The sequence below is a fragment of the Dipteris shenzhenensis genome, chromosome 1 (genome assembly GCF_047967505.1).
Source record: "Dipteris shenzhenensis isolate YYH24624 ecotype China chromosome 1, Dip_SZ_1.0, whole genome shotgun sequence".
Lineage (NCBI taxonomy): Eukaryota > Viridiplantae > Streptophyta > Polypodiopsida > Gleicheniales > Dipteridaceae > Dipteris > Dipteris shenzhenensis.
Window position 1 is genome coordinate 3,005,405 of NC_141596.1, and position 14,554 is coordinate 3,019,958.

A 14,554-nucleotide genomic window follows, 5' to 3' on the forward strand; every position below is an offset into this window, starting at 1 on the left:
GCTCCATGATGGCTCTCTGCTGAGATGCAAAGAGCTCACGTATCTGCATTTGTCGGGATGTCTCCCGTGGTGGTGGAGGACATGGTCTCCTCCATCTCTGGATCCGATGGGCTATGCCAAGAGTGATGCCTCGCCTCGGTCGATCTCCCCTAAGGAGAGCTGAAATAGGTCAAACCTCGATCATGTGTGCTCTGGTCTCCTGTCGCGCCGTGTACGATCTCTGTGCCCCTCGTCTGGCAGTGCTGTGTTCGCTACCTCCACTGATCCATATATCTCTCATGTTGACTAGCGCCTCCTCCTCTATCCCAGAGTGCCCTGGGGCCGAGTCAAATGCATAGAAATCTGTGACCTGTCTCTGCGCTCGGTCTACCTCGGTACCCTGTGGTGCGGTGGTCCCATCCCCTTGCTCTGTGATATGTGGTAGTAGTATCTCCCTGTGTCGTCGCATCTCCATCAGGTAGAGCCCAATGCAGACCTGGTCCTAGAAATGGATCAGTCGTCGTGAGAGTGTGCCAAAGCTGTATCCCTCCTGAAAAAGGCAATGGTAGCGCCCTCGAATCTCATAGTAGGCTGGGCAGACACACAGAAAGTGCTCCTATGTCTCGATCGCCCCCATCGTGCACAATCTGCAAGTCCGCTGCTCTCTGGGTATGCGTGCAGCTCTCCCTATCTCGATCCTCGCTGATGGGACGAGACCCACATCTGTCCGATGGCAATCCTCAGTGCATGTGAGACTCCTCTGTCCTCGAGATACTGAGGTTTGATGATGAGCCCGTCTTCCGATACTCTCAGAAAGTGGTCATAGTAGAGTTGGGTCTTAGTGGGGAACTCCTGGTCCCCCCTCCAAGTGCGAGATGTGGGGAGCTGGAGGGGATCTAACCGTATGATGTGGGGAGCTAGAGGGGATCTAACCGTATGATGTGGTTAATCTCATCTCGTGGGATCAACTCGGGCGGTGCATCTATGCTATACTGAAATGAGGGAGGCCGATCCATCCGAATCCCATGACTGGTGAACCATGTGGTGATGCGTGCAAACCATGCTATACCTGCCCCAGTCGTATGGAGGACTCTAGTGCCAGTCTCGGAAGTCTCTCACGAGGTAGGTCCCAAACTCTGTGGAGGAAAGTCACTGTCTGAAAGATGGCATTAACCTGGAGAGGGGTCATGGCAAACTCTGCCTGTACTATCTGATGGGGGACCGAGGGCTTACTCCGAATCATCTTGGAGCCCATAATCACCTGTAGCCGCTCGAATCTCTTCCACTCTGCTGAATCTCTAAAAAATTCTGGCTGCAAGCATCAGAGCTGTTGCTCCTCCTCGACCCTTGCCGCCCCCTCTCCCTCAACTCCTCTCTCCCTCCCCCTCCCTCGCCCTCAGCCCCTCCCCCTCCCCCTCCCTCCCCCTCCTCTCCCTCTCAGCCCGCTCCCCCTTCCCCTCCTCTCCCTCTCCCCGCCTCAGCCTTCTCCTCTCCCCCGCCCCCTACCCTCCGCCTCAGCCATCTCGTCTACCCCCCTCTCCACTCCCCCGCTCCCTACCCCCCGCCTCAGACCTCTCCTCTCCCCTGCTCCCTACCCCACCTCAGCCCTCTCCTCTACCCCCCTCTCTTCTCCCCCGCTCCCTACCCCCCGCCTCAGCTCTCTCCTCTCCCCCACTCCCTACCCACCGCCTCAGCCATCTCCTCTACCCCCCTCTCCTCTCCCCCACTCCCTACCCCCCTGCCTCAGCCCTCTCCTCTACCCTTTCTTCATGCTCCCTGCCCCTCCTCCCTCTCCCTCTTCTCCTTCTCCTCCTCCTCCTCCTCTTCCTCCCTTCTCATCCTCCCCTTCATTCCTTTCCTCCTCAGCCCCTCCTCCTCCTCCTCCTCCTCCTCAACTCATCTTCCTCCTCCTCCTCTCCCGGGCAGCTTAGTGCGGAAGGAACCTTGTTCGTGTTTGAGTCGGCCTCTCCCACCTTGATTGGCGATGGCTGTGCCTTCAACAAATCTCCGTCCACTCCCACCGGCCGCGAAAACAGTTGTTTTTTCAAAAGACGAGTTGCAGCAGCTCAAAAAAGATACTGACCAAGAGAGCTCGACATCTTTGCTTGCATCCATGGGTCCCACCCTTCTAGGTTACAAGCCAGGGACTGGATGCTCGCCACTCTACTTGGAGACCTTGCAGGGCACCTTACAAATGTTTGTCTGCTTGGGTGAGGTTTCTTCCAGACTCCTCGAAGGTAGATCGTACAATGCTACAGGCTAGCCCGTTAGCACTGAGCTCCAAGAGGATTTTTTTGACCCCTTTTTCTTTGGGGTTTGATCCTATCGAGGAAGACAGCCGGACGACGTCACTTTTCATCAGATTTCCAGGCCTTCCTCAGGTGTACCATCGATTGCTACATTCCATTGGAGCCGCCTTTGGAGTTGTTACTAAGATCCCCCCTCTCCCTGAGATGCCTACTGTAGTAATAAACGAAGTCAAGTCCGATGGGGTACTACGTCTTAGGGTCATTGTCTCTGACCCTAACATCTCGGATGACCACATTATGCTTCAGCATCCAGATGGCTCCTTCTTCTGATAGAGAGTCGAGATTGCAGGGAGACAGGATCAATGTAGAATTTGCAGGATCCTTGGGCATTTTTGCGAGAGATTGCCCAAGGAAAAAGAAAAGACCAAAAAGATCCACGAGTGCGCCTCATAACTTCACCCGACTTGGACCTTCTTCATGACCAATTCCTACCACCTCACGCGCTGCTAGACATAGTTCAAAGAAACGTTTCAATACTTACAAAACATGAAACGTTTCAAAAAAACAGGGGGCGTTTCAAAAATTGAGTTTGTATATTTGGGTCTTAATAAATGCAAATTTTAAGCCCTGCATACATATAGTATACTGAAACTATGTAAGCTAAGCTAAAAATTCACAAAATTCGTTCATACAATGCCTATAATGTCCAATGATTTTGGAGTACTCTAGTCTGTAAGTTGTTACTAGCTAGTTGTTACAGAAGACTAGGAAGGCCCCCTCCCCCAATTAGGGGAGAATTTGCTTTATACTTGGAGAACTAAGAAATACAAAGAACACTCCTCGAGAGAGCACGGAACGCGCTTCTGAAGAGCTCACTGTGCACACGTATAGTAGACCCAAAGACTGAGAGGCAATGCCGACCAATACGGAGACCTTGATGCTGTCCACAGTGACGATGTAGGATGCTTCTGCAAGGCAAGGAAGAGGCTTGTGCTGTCCACCGGAATGCAGGGTTACTGCGTGAGTGAGAGAGTGAAAGCTGAGAGTAATAGATACTGAGAGAGAGCTGAGATACGACTGAGAGAATAGAGCTAAGAGATAGGCTGTGTAGCCTGTAAAAGAAAGCTGAGAAAGATGATTAAGCGGTCTCCAAACCTCTCTCCGTTTGCTGGTCCAAACCTCCGACTGTGGTGCTGCGTGGACAGCTTCAGATCAGGCTGAACTGATGGCCAAGGGACTGAGGCTAGAGCAGGGCCAGATCTTAGGAGTTCAGGGGCTGCACAAGGAGGCTGAAGAGGGCAGCAAAGGGGCCCTTTTAGCCGACCCAGTCAACCGACTGGGTCGGTCTGTTTTACAGACTGGTTGGCCTACAAGCAGCCTATAAATAGCCCTCCTGGCTCATTTGCCAGGGGAGTTTTTGGGCAGCATTTGCAGGCTGCTTTCCCTGCTTACCTGTCCAGCCTTTGGGGGCCCTAAAGGGGCTCCTAACCTAAGCTAAGACCTAACCTATAAGATGGAAAAACTAACCTACTGTTCTCCAGTGGGCACTAATGAGCAAGAACTGAATTGTTGACTTGACCTAAGGCTGAGAGATTGACCTACGTAGCTTGTGCCTGACTGTCCCTGGACAAAGGCTCACAAAGGGGTCACAGCATATGACAAAATCTCCTATCTGGGAACTATAACACACTTGTTGATGTAGCCAGTGTGTCACTTTGCACCCAAGTGCAGGGGTGCATGTGACATTCTCTCCTTCTTAACTTGGCGGTAGGCTCATTGCTTCCAAGTAGTCCTCCAATATCTGGGGAAACTCTTGGAAAAAATCTTCGTCCAACCACACTGCTTCATGGGTAGCTCGATCACGGAACTTGGTGTAAAACTCACGGATCCTACGTCCTGACCCATGCTTGAATTTATGAAGAAGGATATGTTATGGCTGCAAAACTTCGTCTTCATCAAGAACTTCAGGTTGTTGCTCGTTGGAAATCTCTGAAAGAGGAGGTCCAAAATATGGCTTCAACCAACCTACATGGAACACGTTGTGCATAGTCCAACTGTCTGGTAGGCGTAACTTCATTGAGACATCGTTGATCTTTTGAATAATAGGGAATGGTCCGAAGCTCCTGAAGGACAGCTTAGGGCATCACTTGCCCACCTGCTTCAATCTTTGCTTGATAATGCGTAAATACACCCATTGACCCTCTTTATACTGGACATCTCGTCTGGATTTGTTAGCTTGGCGCGTATACGATGCTTGAGCTTGGCGATGCGGCTTTTCACGGACTCCGTAATTTCTGCCATTGATTCGGTGGTTATGTTGACTTCAAGAGATGGAGATACCATCTGGGTGAGGAGTGAGGTAAACCGTCGTCCAAACGCCGCTTCATAAGGTGTGCGACTGATACTTGAAGAATAGGTATTGTTTAGAATGGCCTGCACAAGCGGAAGAAACTGCTCCCACTTTCCCTGAGCATCATGACAATATGATTTCAAAATATCAAATGCCATACCATTATACTTTTCCTTTGCGCCGTTCGATTGCAGATGGAAAGCGCTGACATCTGCAACTTAGTACCAAAATTATCAAACAAGGATCGCCAAAAGTTAGACGTAAACTTGGGAGTCCCTGTCGGATGTGATGGTCTTTGGCAACCCTCCAATGGGATACCAATACTTGATAAATAAACGAGCTACATCTTCAACGCTGGCTGTTTATTTGCAGGGAATAAGCATACAATACTTACTAAAGCAACAAACAATAGTAAGACATTGAGTATTACGCGTACCTGGGGATGTTGGAAGTGGCCCCACGAAATCCATACCTATGTCCTGAAAAGGACCGTCGGGGATTGGCAATGGCATAAGTAAGCCTGCCGCTTTCTATGGGTGCAGCAAAAGGCGAGGAAGAAGGTCTAATAAACCTTGGGCGCAGTAATTGAGACAATTTTTGCTCTAACTCTCCCTCCATAGACTTTGAAAGTCAATAAGGGAACTTACTTGGAGGTGTTGAGTCTAGAAGTAGATCAATACGATGGTCTTCCGGTCGTTTGGGAGGCAACTGGGGTGGCAGATCATCCCGGAGCCTGATGTCTTGGAAGTCTTGGAGTAGATCCACCATCGCTTGCCCCATCGGAGGAGTGGCTTGAACTGTAGTGATTTGGCAGTGGACATAGACAAGTGCACACATGGTACCCTTGCGGGCGGCGTGACCTGCTCTAACTATCCCTCCATAGACTTTGAAAGTCAATAAGGGAACTTACTTAGAGGTGTCGAGTCCGGAAGTAGATCAATGCGATGGTCTTCCGGTCATTTGGGAGGCAGCTGGGGTGGCAGATCATCTCGGAGCATGATGTCTTGGAACTCTTGGAGTAGATCCACCATCGCTTGCCCCATCGTGAAGGTAAACCTTCCACAATCATGAAGGTGTCCTGCCGCCAATCAGGCATCGGAACATGCTCACGGAACCATTGAATCCCGAGGATCATGTCGCACTGCAGCAAAGGAGTCAAAATAAAATCCTGCGTAAACTTGGCCTTTTGAACTGAAAAAGTGAAATGGATGGCCTTATTCATGATGTGTGTGTGCAAGCCGGGCGTGAACCCATCCACTGCAAGCTCGTGAGGCACCAAGGTACACCCCACTGTCTTGGCAAGCTAAGGGGAGATGGCATCTTCTGAACTCTCCATATTGAATAGGACAATAAATTGATGCGCGTTAGCTGTGCCGTACGCTCGAATGAGCGCCTTCTTTTGATGTGAGAAATCCCCCTCCTTACCTTGAAAGACCACCGTGGGAATGGTGTTCAAAGCAAGGAAGACGGCATTCGTAGCTGAGAATGGAGGCGGGGCTGGAAGAGCCAATACATTGGCGACAGACGAAGTAGGTGCTTTCGCAGCCTTTTCGGCAAGCCACTTCCGACAATCCTTCTTGCTATGCCCAGCGATGTGGTGCTAATGAAAGCAGCGATGTTCTTGGTGGTACCGCTTCTGCTCGTCGGGCTATAGTAGATAGCCTCCCGTAATACCCGCTTTAGCCTTCTCATCCGGAGTCATCTTTGGCTTGGACTCCTTCTTTCGACCAGAAGCCTGGCCGTCTTTCTTTTGGAACTAGTTGTCCTTCTTCTGATCCTTACCTGCTGTGTTGTTTGACTACTGTGGGGCTTTGGAATCTTTTTGGACCTGCTTGGGCTTTCCCCCGTTCAGCATCATCTCTTAATTTTGTGTGAGAGTCAGCGCCCGCTCGTAATGCCCGCTCGTAATCTGGTGGGTTGAAGTTCCGAATGGTAAAATGTATGTTCGTGTCCAATCCTCGAATGAATTGCTTCATCTTGGCGCTCTCTGTCATGCCCAACTATTGTGCCAGTGTGATGACCTTGTTATTGTATGTCAACACAGGCAAACCATTCGGCCACAAACGTTGCCCAAACAAAATTCGTCTTAAACGTTGTTGGGTCAGTATGCTTACTAGCCCAATGCTGCCACCAAGTCACCACCTCACCTGTAAGATGAGGGGCTGCAAGGTGGACTTTATCTTGCTTATCTTGAATCCGCGCTAACGGAAAATGAGCTACAAACTAATGAATAAATTACAAAATTGCTGAATGGTCACACTAACCATCATACTTAACAAAATTTGAGTGGACCACGTGAGTGGTGTTACCTTTGTCGATGGCGAAGCTGTGGTAGTGATGGCTGCTACGCTCAAACTTGCTTGCATAGTGGCTAACATCTGTTTGTGTTGGAGAAGCATCGCCTCTCGGTCTAGCTTTTGTTGCCTCTCTGTCTGGGTGAGCTCTGCGCATCGCAATGCCTCCTCATTTTTGCGTTTCTCACGCATCAACAAGAGCAGTTTTTCAAAATCTGTGGTTCCTCTTTCTTCCAGCAGCTTTTCCGCTTCTTTTTCCTCTAGACGTTGTTTTGTCTGGTCCAGCTGTCTTCTACTTTCTTCTAGCTGGGATGAATGTTCTTCGAGTTGCTGCAGGAGGACCCGATTTTGCTCTAGAAGGTTCGCCATCAATTCTTGAGCACTTGGCGGAAGCGTATCTTGTAGTCTTTCTCCTCTTCAAAGTCTTCGAAGATGAAATCTTTTCCTGACCCTTCCATGGCGCTTGATTGTGTGTCCTTTCCGGATCTCAACACAACCATACACTTGCAGCAGTCAAGCTGGATATAGACCAAAGCTCTGATACCAATGTAACATGCAACGGTAATCTGATCGTGTAATTCACAGCAAGACCTTCTTTAAACCTTTAGCAAGGAATTAGCGTTGTTTACCATAGAGAGAGAAAGGAGATGAGGGTAGAGAGAGAGTAGAGTCGATAACCGATTGGGTCCCTGTACCCACTGAGGGCCGCCTCCCCCAATTAGGGGAGGATTTGCTTTATACTTGGAGAACTGAGAAATACAAAGAACACTCTTCGAGAGAGCATGGAACGCACTTCTGAAGAGCTCATTGTGCACACGTATAGCAGACCCAAAGATCTGAGAGGCAACGCCGACCAATACCGAGACCTTGATGCTGTCCACACTGACAATGTAGGATGCTTTTGCGAGGCAAGGAAGAGGTTTATGCTGTCCACCATAATGCAGGGTTACTGAGAAAGCTGAGAGTAATAGATACTGAGAGAGAACTGAGATATGACTGAGAGAATAGAGCTAAGAAATAGGCCGTGTAGCCTATAAAAGAAAGCTGAGAAAGCTGATGAAACAGTGTCCAAACCTCTCTCCGTTTGCTGGTCCAAACCTCCGACTGTGGTGCTGCGTGGACAGCTTCAGATCAGGCTGAACTGATGGCCAAGGGACTGAGGCTAGAGCAGGGCCAGATCTTAGGAGTTCAGGGCCTCCACAAGGAGGCTGAAGTGGAGCTGTAGAGAGCTGTAGGCAGGAGCAACTGGATGCTTCAAAAGGGCAGCAAAGGGGCCCTTTTATAGGGCTGTGGAACTGAGCCAATCCAGTCTGTAAACAGCCAACTGGGTGGGTCTGTTTTACAGACTGGTTGGCCTACAACCAGTCTATAAATAGCCCTCCTGGCTCATTTGCCAGGGGAGTTTTTGGGCAGCCTTTGCAGGCTGCCTTCCTTGCTTACCTGTCCAGCCTTTGGGGGCCCTAAAGGGGCTCCTAACCTCGGCTAAGACCTAACCTATAAGATGGAAACACTAAGCTACTGTTGTCCAGTGGGTACTAGTGAACAAGAACTGAATTGTTGACTTGACCTAAGGCTGAGAGACTGACCTACGTAGCCTGTGCATGACTGTCCCTGGACAAGGGCTCACAGGGGTCACATCATATGACAAAATTTCCTATCTGGGAACTATAACGCACTTGTCGATGTAGCCAGTGTGTCACTTTGCACCGAAGTGCAGGGGTGCATGTGACAACTTCTCAGATACATGGGTCAGAGGGGTGTCAGCCCTCTACAGATCAGCCCACAGCCAGGTTCTTATTGGTGGAGTCAGGGGAGACAGGTTTGAGATTACCAGATCAGTCCGTCAGGGTTGCCCCCTAGCCCCCTTTCTTTTCCTCTTTGTGGTTGAGGGTATGAGCTATTACATTAGAGCTCAAGCTGGAATTGTAGGGCTCAGGCTTCCTCTGAGGCAGGAGGATGAGCTCTTAGACAGTGAGTTGGCAGATGACACGGCTGTTTTTTTGGATGCCACTCCACAGACACCAAATTCATTCAGGACAGCATTGGATTTGTTTTGCATTGCAGCAGGTGCACACATTAATTGGAACAAATCCAATGGCTTTTAGATCAGTGATGAGGACACTCCAGTCTGGGGGATTGACATAGGGTTCACTTGGATTTAGAGGGGAGTCTCGGTCAGATATCTGGGATGCCAGGTTGGGTTGGGCATCTCTCCGGCATAGCAGTTCGCTCCCGTGTTGGAGAGTATCAGGAGGAAACTCATCTTTTGGAGTTCAGCTAGACTTGACCTTGCATCCAGTGTTGTGGTTGTGAACCAGGTATTGTTGGCCACTACTTGGTTTGTTTGCTCATGTTGGTGCAGATCTAGAGATTGTATCACTCAGCTCATGAGACCTATCAAGAACTTCCTATGGAGCGGTTTAGATGGCACCTCAGATGTTGTATCCAGGGTGGCTTGGGAGACCCTCATTCTCCCCACAGGAGAAGGGGGTCTCAATATTATTGACCCGAGCTTGTAGAGTATGGCCTTGCTCTGCAAGTTTGTAGTACGTGGATTGATGCCTAAACAGGAGCCCTGGAAGGATTTTTTCTCACGCAGTATTCAGTCTTGCACCCCTTCTCATGGGGGAGATTGGTTGGACAGTAGCAGATGGATCTTTACCTCAGCCCACCTTATCCCCACCTTCCCCTCTCATGGCTGCTATTCTGAAAGCTTGGGGCTGCTTCAGAAACACACTTCGCAGAGTTCCACCCACTTCTCGTGAAGAGATTCAAAGGCAGCCAGTCATGTGGAATGACTCGATTTTGGATCATCATGGCAGGCCACTAGGAGTGTCACATTTTATGCAGTGGTCTAGATGGGAGAGGGGACATGCCTCTACTGTAGGCACTTGGCAAGCCTTTATGAGACTTCTAGAGGATCATAGATTTTTAGCAGTTGGCCACCTCAGAGGGAGAGATACAGGCAGCCATTCCGCCAGAGTGGATTGACACAGATGACATGTCGCTTACAGAGTCCACTTGGTGGGGAGTGTTCTAAGGGACGGGCATTCCGTTAGAGATCATTGCATTGCAGGATGCACATGAGGATACCATTGTCTTTAATGTTCTGTCGAGAGGCAAACTTATCAGATCTTTTGATGATATTCTTTTGGAGGTTGCATTTCAGCCTATCAGGATTGCAAGATTCATGGAGTGGGGCAGGGATTCACAGTGATATCTTGACCCTGATCCTATTCTCCCTGCACTGGGGTCTTGGAGACTTTGGCAGCCGTATGGTGGTTCCCCTATTAGGTTCTTGCAGTGGGACCTAGGGAAGTGGGAATGGATTGATGAGGGGCACCGAGAGAAGAGCTTTTCCTTCTTTCAATATACAGTTAGAAATGCCCGGAGATTTCAGCTCAGTAGTAGAGGTTGGAGGCCCTCCAGAGCGCCACACTGGGATAGTTTTCAGATTTCCCCAGCTGTGCGGAAGAACTTTTGGCGTAGGCTCTGGAAATCCCTCAGGAATAGAAAGGTCACTCTTTTCTTTTGGCTTTCTATTCATGGAGGAATTGCAGTGAACTTGTGAAGATCCAGGTTCGAGGCTGACCCTACTTGTCCTCCTTGTCACATGGCAGTTGAGTCAGTACATCATTGCCTTTGGGAGTGCAGACAGGCGAGGACAATATGGAAAGGTGTTGCTAGGATTTTCAACATCTTTCATACAGCACCTTTTTATATGACTTGGGGTTCAGTGGCTTGGTTATCTCTTACTGGCGCACAGGTGTTCTTCGAGGGACATGATCCAGATCCAGCTTTGATTGTACGGCGACATTCAGTGGAGTCTTGTTCCCTCCAAGATGTTCCCCACACTCCTTTTAGAGCTGCTCATGCCTCAATAGACACGTCTTGGGATATTTTGGCTAGCATTGCAGCTTGGCATATTTGGAGAGCCATGTGTACAGAGGCGATGGAGGTTATCCAGGTTCACCCTTCCCAGACTATGGCCAGTATTTGGACTGACACAGTACACACTTTGATGGCCATTTGGGCGAGCCTGCAGGGATCCTCTTGAGCAGCCACTACTAGGAGAGTTACTTTTTTCAGAGTTTGGAGGGGATCTCCTTTCTTCTCTGAGTTGCCTTTAGGGTTGAATGGCATTTTCAGCCTCCGCCTTGGTTCTTCATTAGCTCACTTTGAGCTGTTTTTTCATGCATTGCATGATGTACTCCCGCATTTGAGCTTGCTCTCGCGGCTTTCATTTATACTTAATGAAGTAATTTTCTTGAAAAAAAAATATATATCACGTCCCTAAAACGGTGCCGCATACATGGCGGTCGGCCTTACTAGAGTGTCGAAAAGCCAACACTTCGTCGGTGGATCCTAGAAGTGCGCCTGGAAGCACTATCGCTCTAGTCCGGCCAAGGCACCATGCCCTCGTGTGAGTCGTGCTTTGGCTGTGTGGGTCATCGTGAAAACTGACCCTGTGAAAACCGCACCCAAGTATGTTTAGGACTGCACAATCTCCACTGGCTGACTCTGGTATGTAAATCTATGTTGGTGAAGCACTGTGTAGGAGGTGTTGAAGATCATGACCTTGGTCTTCCCACGGTTGACACCATCAGGTCTCTCTCTTTGCAGAATGCCTCTAGGGTATCTAGATGTCTCTGTGGTCCCTCTGCCGAAGATGACAAGAGGACTATGTCATCCGCATATAGTAGAACCTGTATCATCAAGTCCACTAGTGGTGCTCCCTCACCTCCTAGGCGGTCTATGAAAGATGTAATCTCATCAATGTAGAGCCCGAAGAGAGTTAGTGAGGGAGGGCACCCGTGCTTTACTCCGATCGTGCTCTCAATCCAGTCTGATAGGCCTCCTGGGGCACGAATTCTCCCTCTAACGGACTTGTATAGGCTCACCACTCCCAGATCAGAACCTCTGGAATCTGCATATCCTGTAGTCTCTTGATCATGCAGGATCACAGGACAGCGTCGAAGGCCTTCCGAAAGTCTACAAAACAAGCGAAGGCGAGGGTGCCCCCCTTCATTACAAAGGTGCCTCCCTTCATGGGCTTGGATCCAAGTGATAGTTCCAATTATTGTGGGGATCATTATTTGGGGTTTCGTATCCCTTTGGTGAAATGACGTTCTATTGAGTGCATCTTCTCTTGCTATACACCTTCTTGGAGAGGGCAATCAATCACTCCTTGCATGTGTCACACATTGTGGCCCCGTATCACCTCCACTACTCGCACCTAAGTTGCCTCCTCAGCATTTCCCCCTAGCTTGATGGTGGGTAGTGAGATCCATACCAACAAGCCAACTGTGGATTTGTGCAAAAGGACAAGAGGAGAAAGTACGCAAACTCAAAAAGTCACTCCTTGGTCTCAAGGAAACGGCTAGCTTATGGGACATAGAGATCGATGCCTTTGTCAAGACTTTTGACATGCAAAATACCACATCAAATCCCAACTCTATAGCATCATCCTTGTGATTCTATAGGTGGATGACCTTGTCATTAGAAGCAATGACTATATACTCTCATTGAACAGCTCAAGGTTGCAACTTGCAAGCAGTTTGAGATGACAGATTTGGGGCAGTTTGCACTAGTTCTTGGGCATAGGAGTATTTAAAATGAAAAGATGGAATGTTTGTGAGCCATATGAAGTAAATATCGAAGCCAAAAGATGGAATCTTTGTGATCCATGTGATGCAGGCTTTTGAAAATCTCATTTGTAGGACAGCAAAAATAGCCATTAAGACAGGACTGAAACTGGATGCTACTATGAGGGTCTTGGTTAACTTAATGAGCATGAGGTTGGGCATTCATATAGTGTCACTTGTGTCAGCCAATATATGGGACACCCCCAAGAAGGAAGGCTAAAGTATTTTCAAGTATATCATGCATATGTTTGGACATTTAAAACCTTAAGATGAATGGTTTTTGTGATAGTGATTGGGCTGGGATCAAGGACTGGAAGTCCATGACAGGCTATGCTCACTCAGCAATGGCAATATTTTCTGTGTGAGGAAGAACTAGAACCCTAGTTCTCTCATATTCAATTAGGTTCAGAATATGGCAGCTAGTGCAGCAGTGTGTGCAATTCTGGCTTCTGAAATTTCTTTGTGAGCTTGGCGTAGCACATTAAGATTCAGCTCTTTCCGGTTGCAATAACCAGTCTTGTGATGATGTGGCCAAGAATCCTTTAAACACATTTACATGTGATGAAAAGGAGGAAAACACGCAGCAAACCGATAAGCAAATGTGCTGCAAAAGTATATGGTACATGAATGCTATACAATTGAGACCTGCTTGCATTTTCCAACTCCGGCTTTGCCAGTTTGTACAACCGCCACTGCTAATGACGATTCTTTCATTTGCCAAGCTCTACTGTTCATTATTTGTCTGCTATCCTCCTCTCTATCATCTTCCGTCACCGTGCCTTATATTTGCTAATTATCTACTTTAAATCTGAGTGCAATTAAATAGTCCTATCCTAGTGTTCTAGGTGCCCTGCCTACTGTCCCATATACCTTAATGGCCTTAGTGTCCTAAGTGTTCATAGGAATCCAACTTTTTCGAAGCCATCTTTTTTGCCCTAGTGTTTTACCTACCTTTGTTGTCTTCATTTATTTTAAAAAACCATGTTTTAGACAGCGTCTATATGAGACCTCCTTTGCTCATCTTCATACTCTTCATGTGTCTGGAGTACTCTTGAGATTATTGCTTCTGGTTTTGTGCATATGTGCATGATTAATCTCTAACATGCCAGCCTATTGGGGCAGTGTATCAGGTGCAGAAGTTTCGGTGAATACTAGTTTAGGTGTCGGATAAGAAAAGGAAAGTACAAAGCCAAGTTTCACAAAGTTGCGTGTAGAGAAGATTAGCCCGGGAACCCCTATATACAGAGTTGTTAAAGCTCCACTTTCTTTTTGGTTTGTAGATCACATTGAATGGAATTCTTTTGTAAGGCTATAAAATGGGTCGAGGAATGTCCAGCATGAGGATGTTTGGCCAGAAGCCAGCTATTAATATCCTTGGCCACTAGGCTGATTGAGGCAAAAGTCTTTCTCTCTTAAAGCTTTCTGGTTTCATTGAATCTAATGCCGATTCTCTTAAAGATAATCTATTGTCGCTTCTTGCACTTACCAATACAGCAGACAATAGAAAGGCCATAGGTTTCTCCATTTCTATACATGGTAGGTTGAAGCTCTGAAACGTGGTTTAAGAAAACCCTGAACTTCCTCAAGAGCAGTCAAGAAAGAAAGCTTCAGTTCACTCGGTAATGAGGGAAAATAGAGGTGAGGAGGCAGAAAATTGAAATACGTTGGGGAAGAGGAACGAGGCATGGGGAGGGAAACACACTCAAGGAAGGATGGAGGGAAGACCAAGGGGACATAAAAGAGGGCATCATAGGTTCAATAAGGTCGAGAGAAAGATCAAGGATGGAAAACAGCAGCGGTGAGAAGAGCAAGCAGGAAAGGGAAGAAAACATCCCCAGGTGGGTGGGGAGCAATAGTGAAAAGGTGTCAAGCAGTAGTAGTGAAAATCAGGGTACATTGCAGAAGAGATAATTAGTAGGAGAGGGTGGGGATAAGCAGGGAAAAAATTGACAAGAGGCACTGAAAAGCAGTAAATGGAAAATGAGGGAAATTGCGTGAACCCTTGAATGGTCAAGGGATTAGTAGGGCAGTGAGGGG

The 14,554-nt window shown here is 48.2% G+C and overlaps 1 protein-coding gene across 1 annotated transcript in view; it reads left to right on the forward strand.

Annotated features, from left to right (window-relative positions):
• Nucleotides 1–14,554, forward strand: part of RUS5 (root UVB sensitive protein (Protein of unknown function, DUF647)) — a 140,277-nt gene that overhangs the window by 88,881 nt on the left and 36,842 nt on the right. The gene's annotated exons all lie outside the window — the stretch shown is intronic.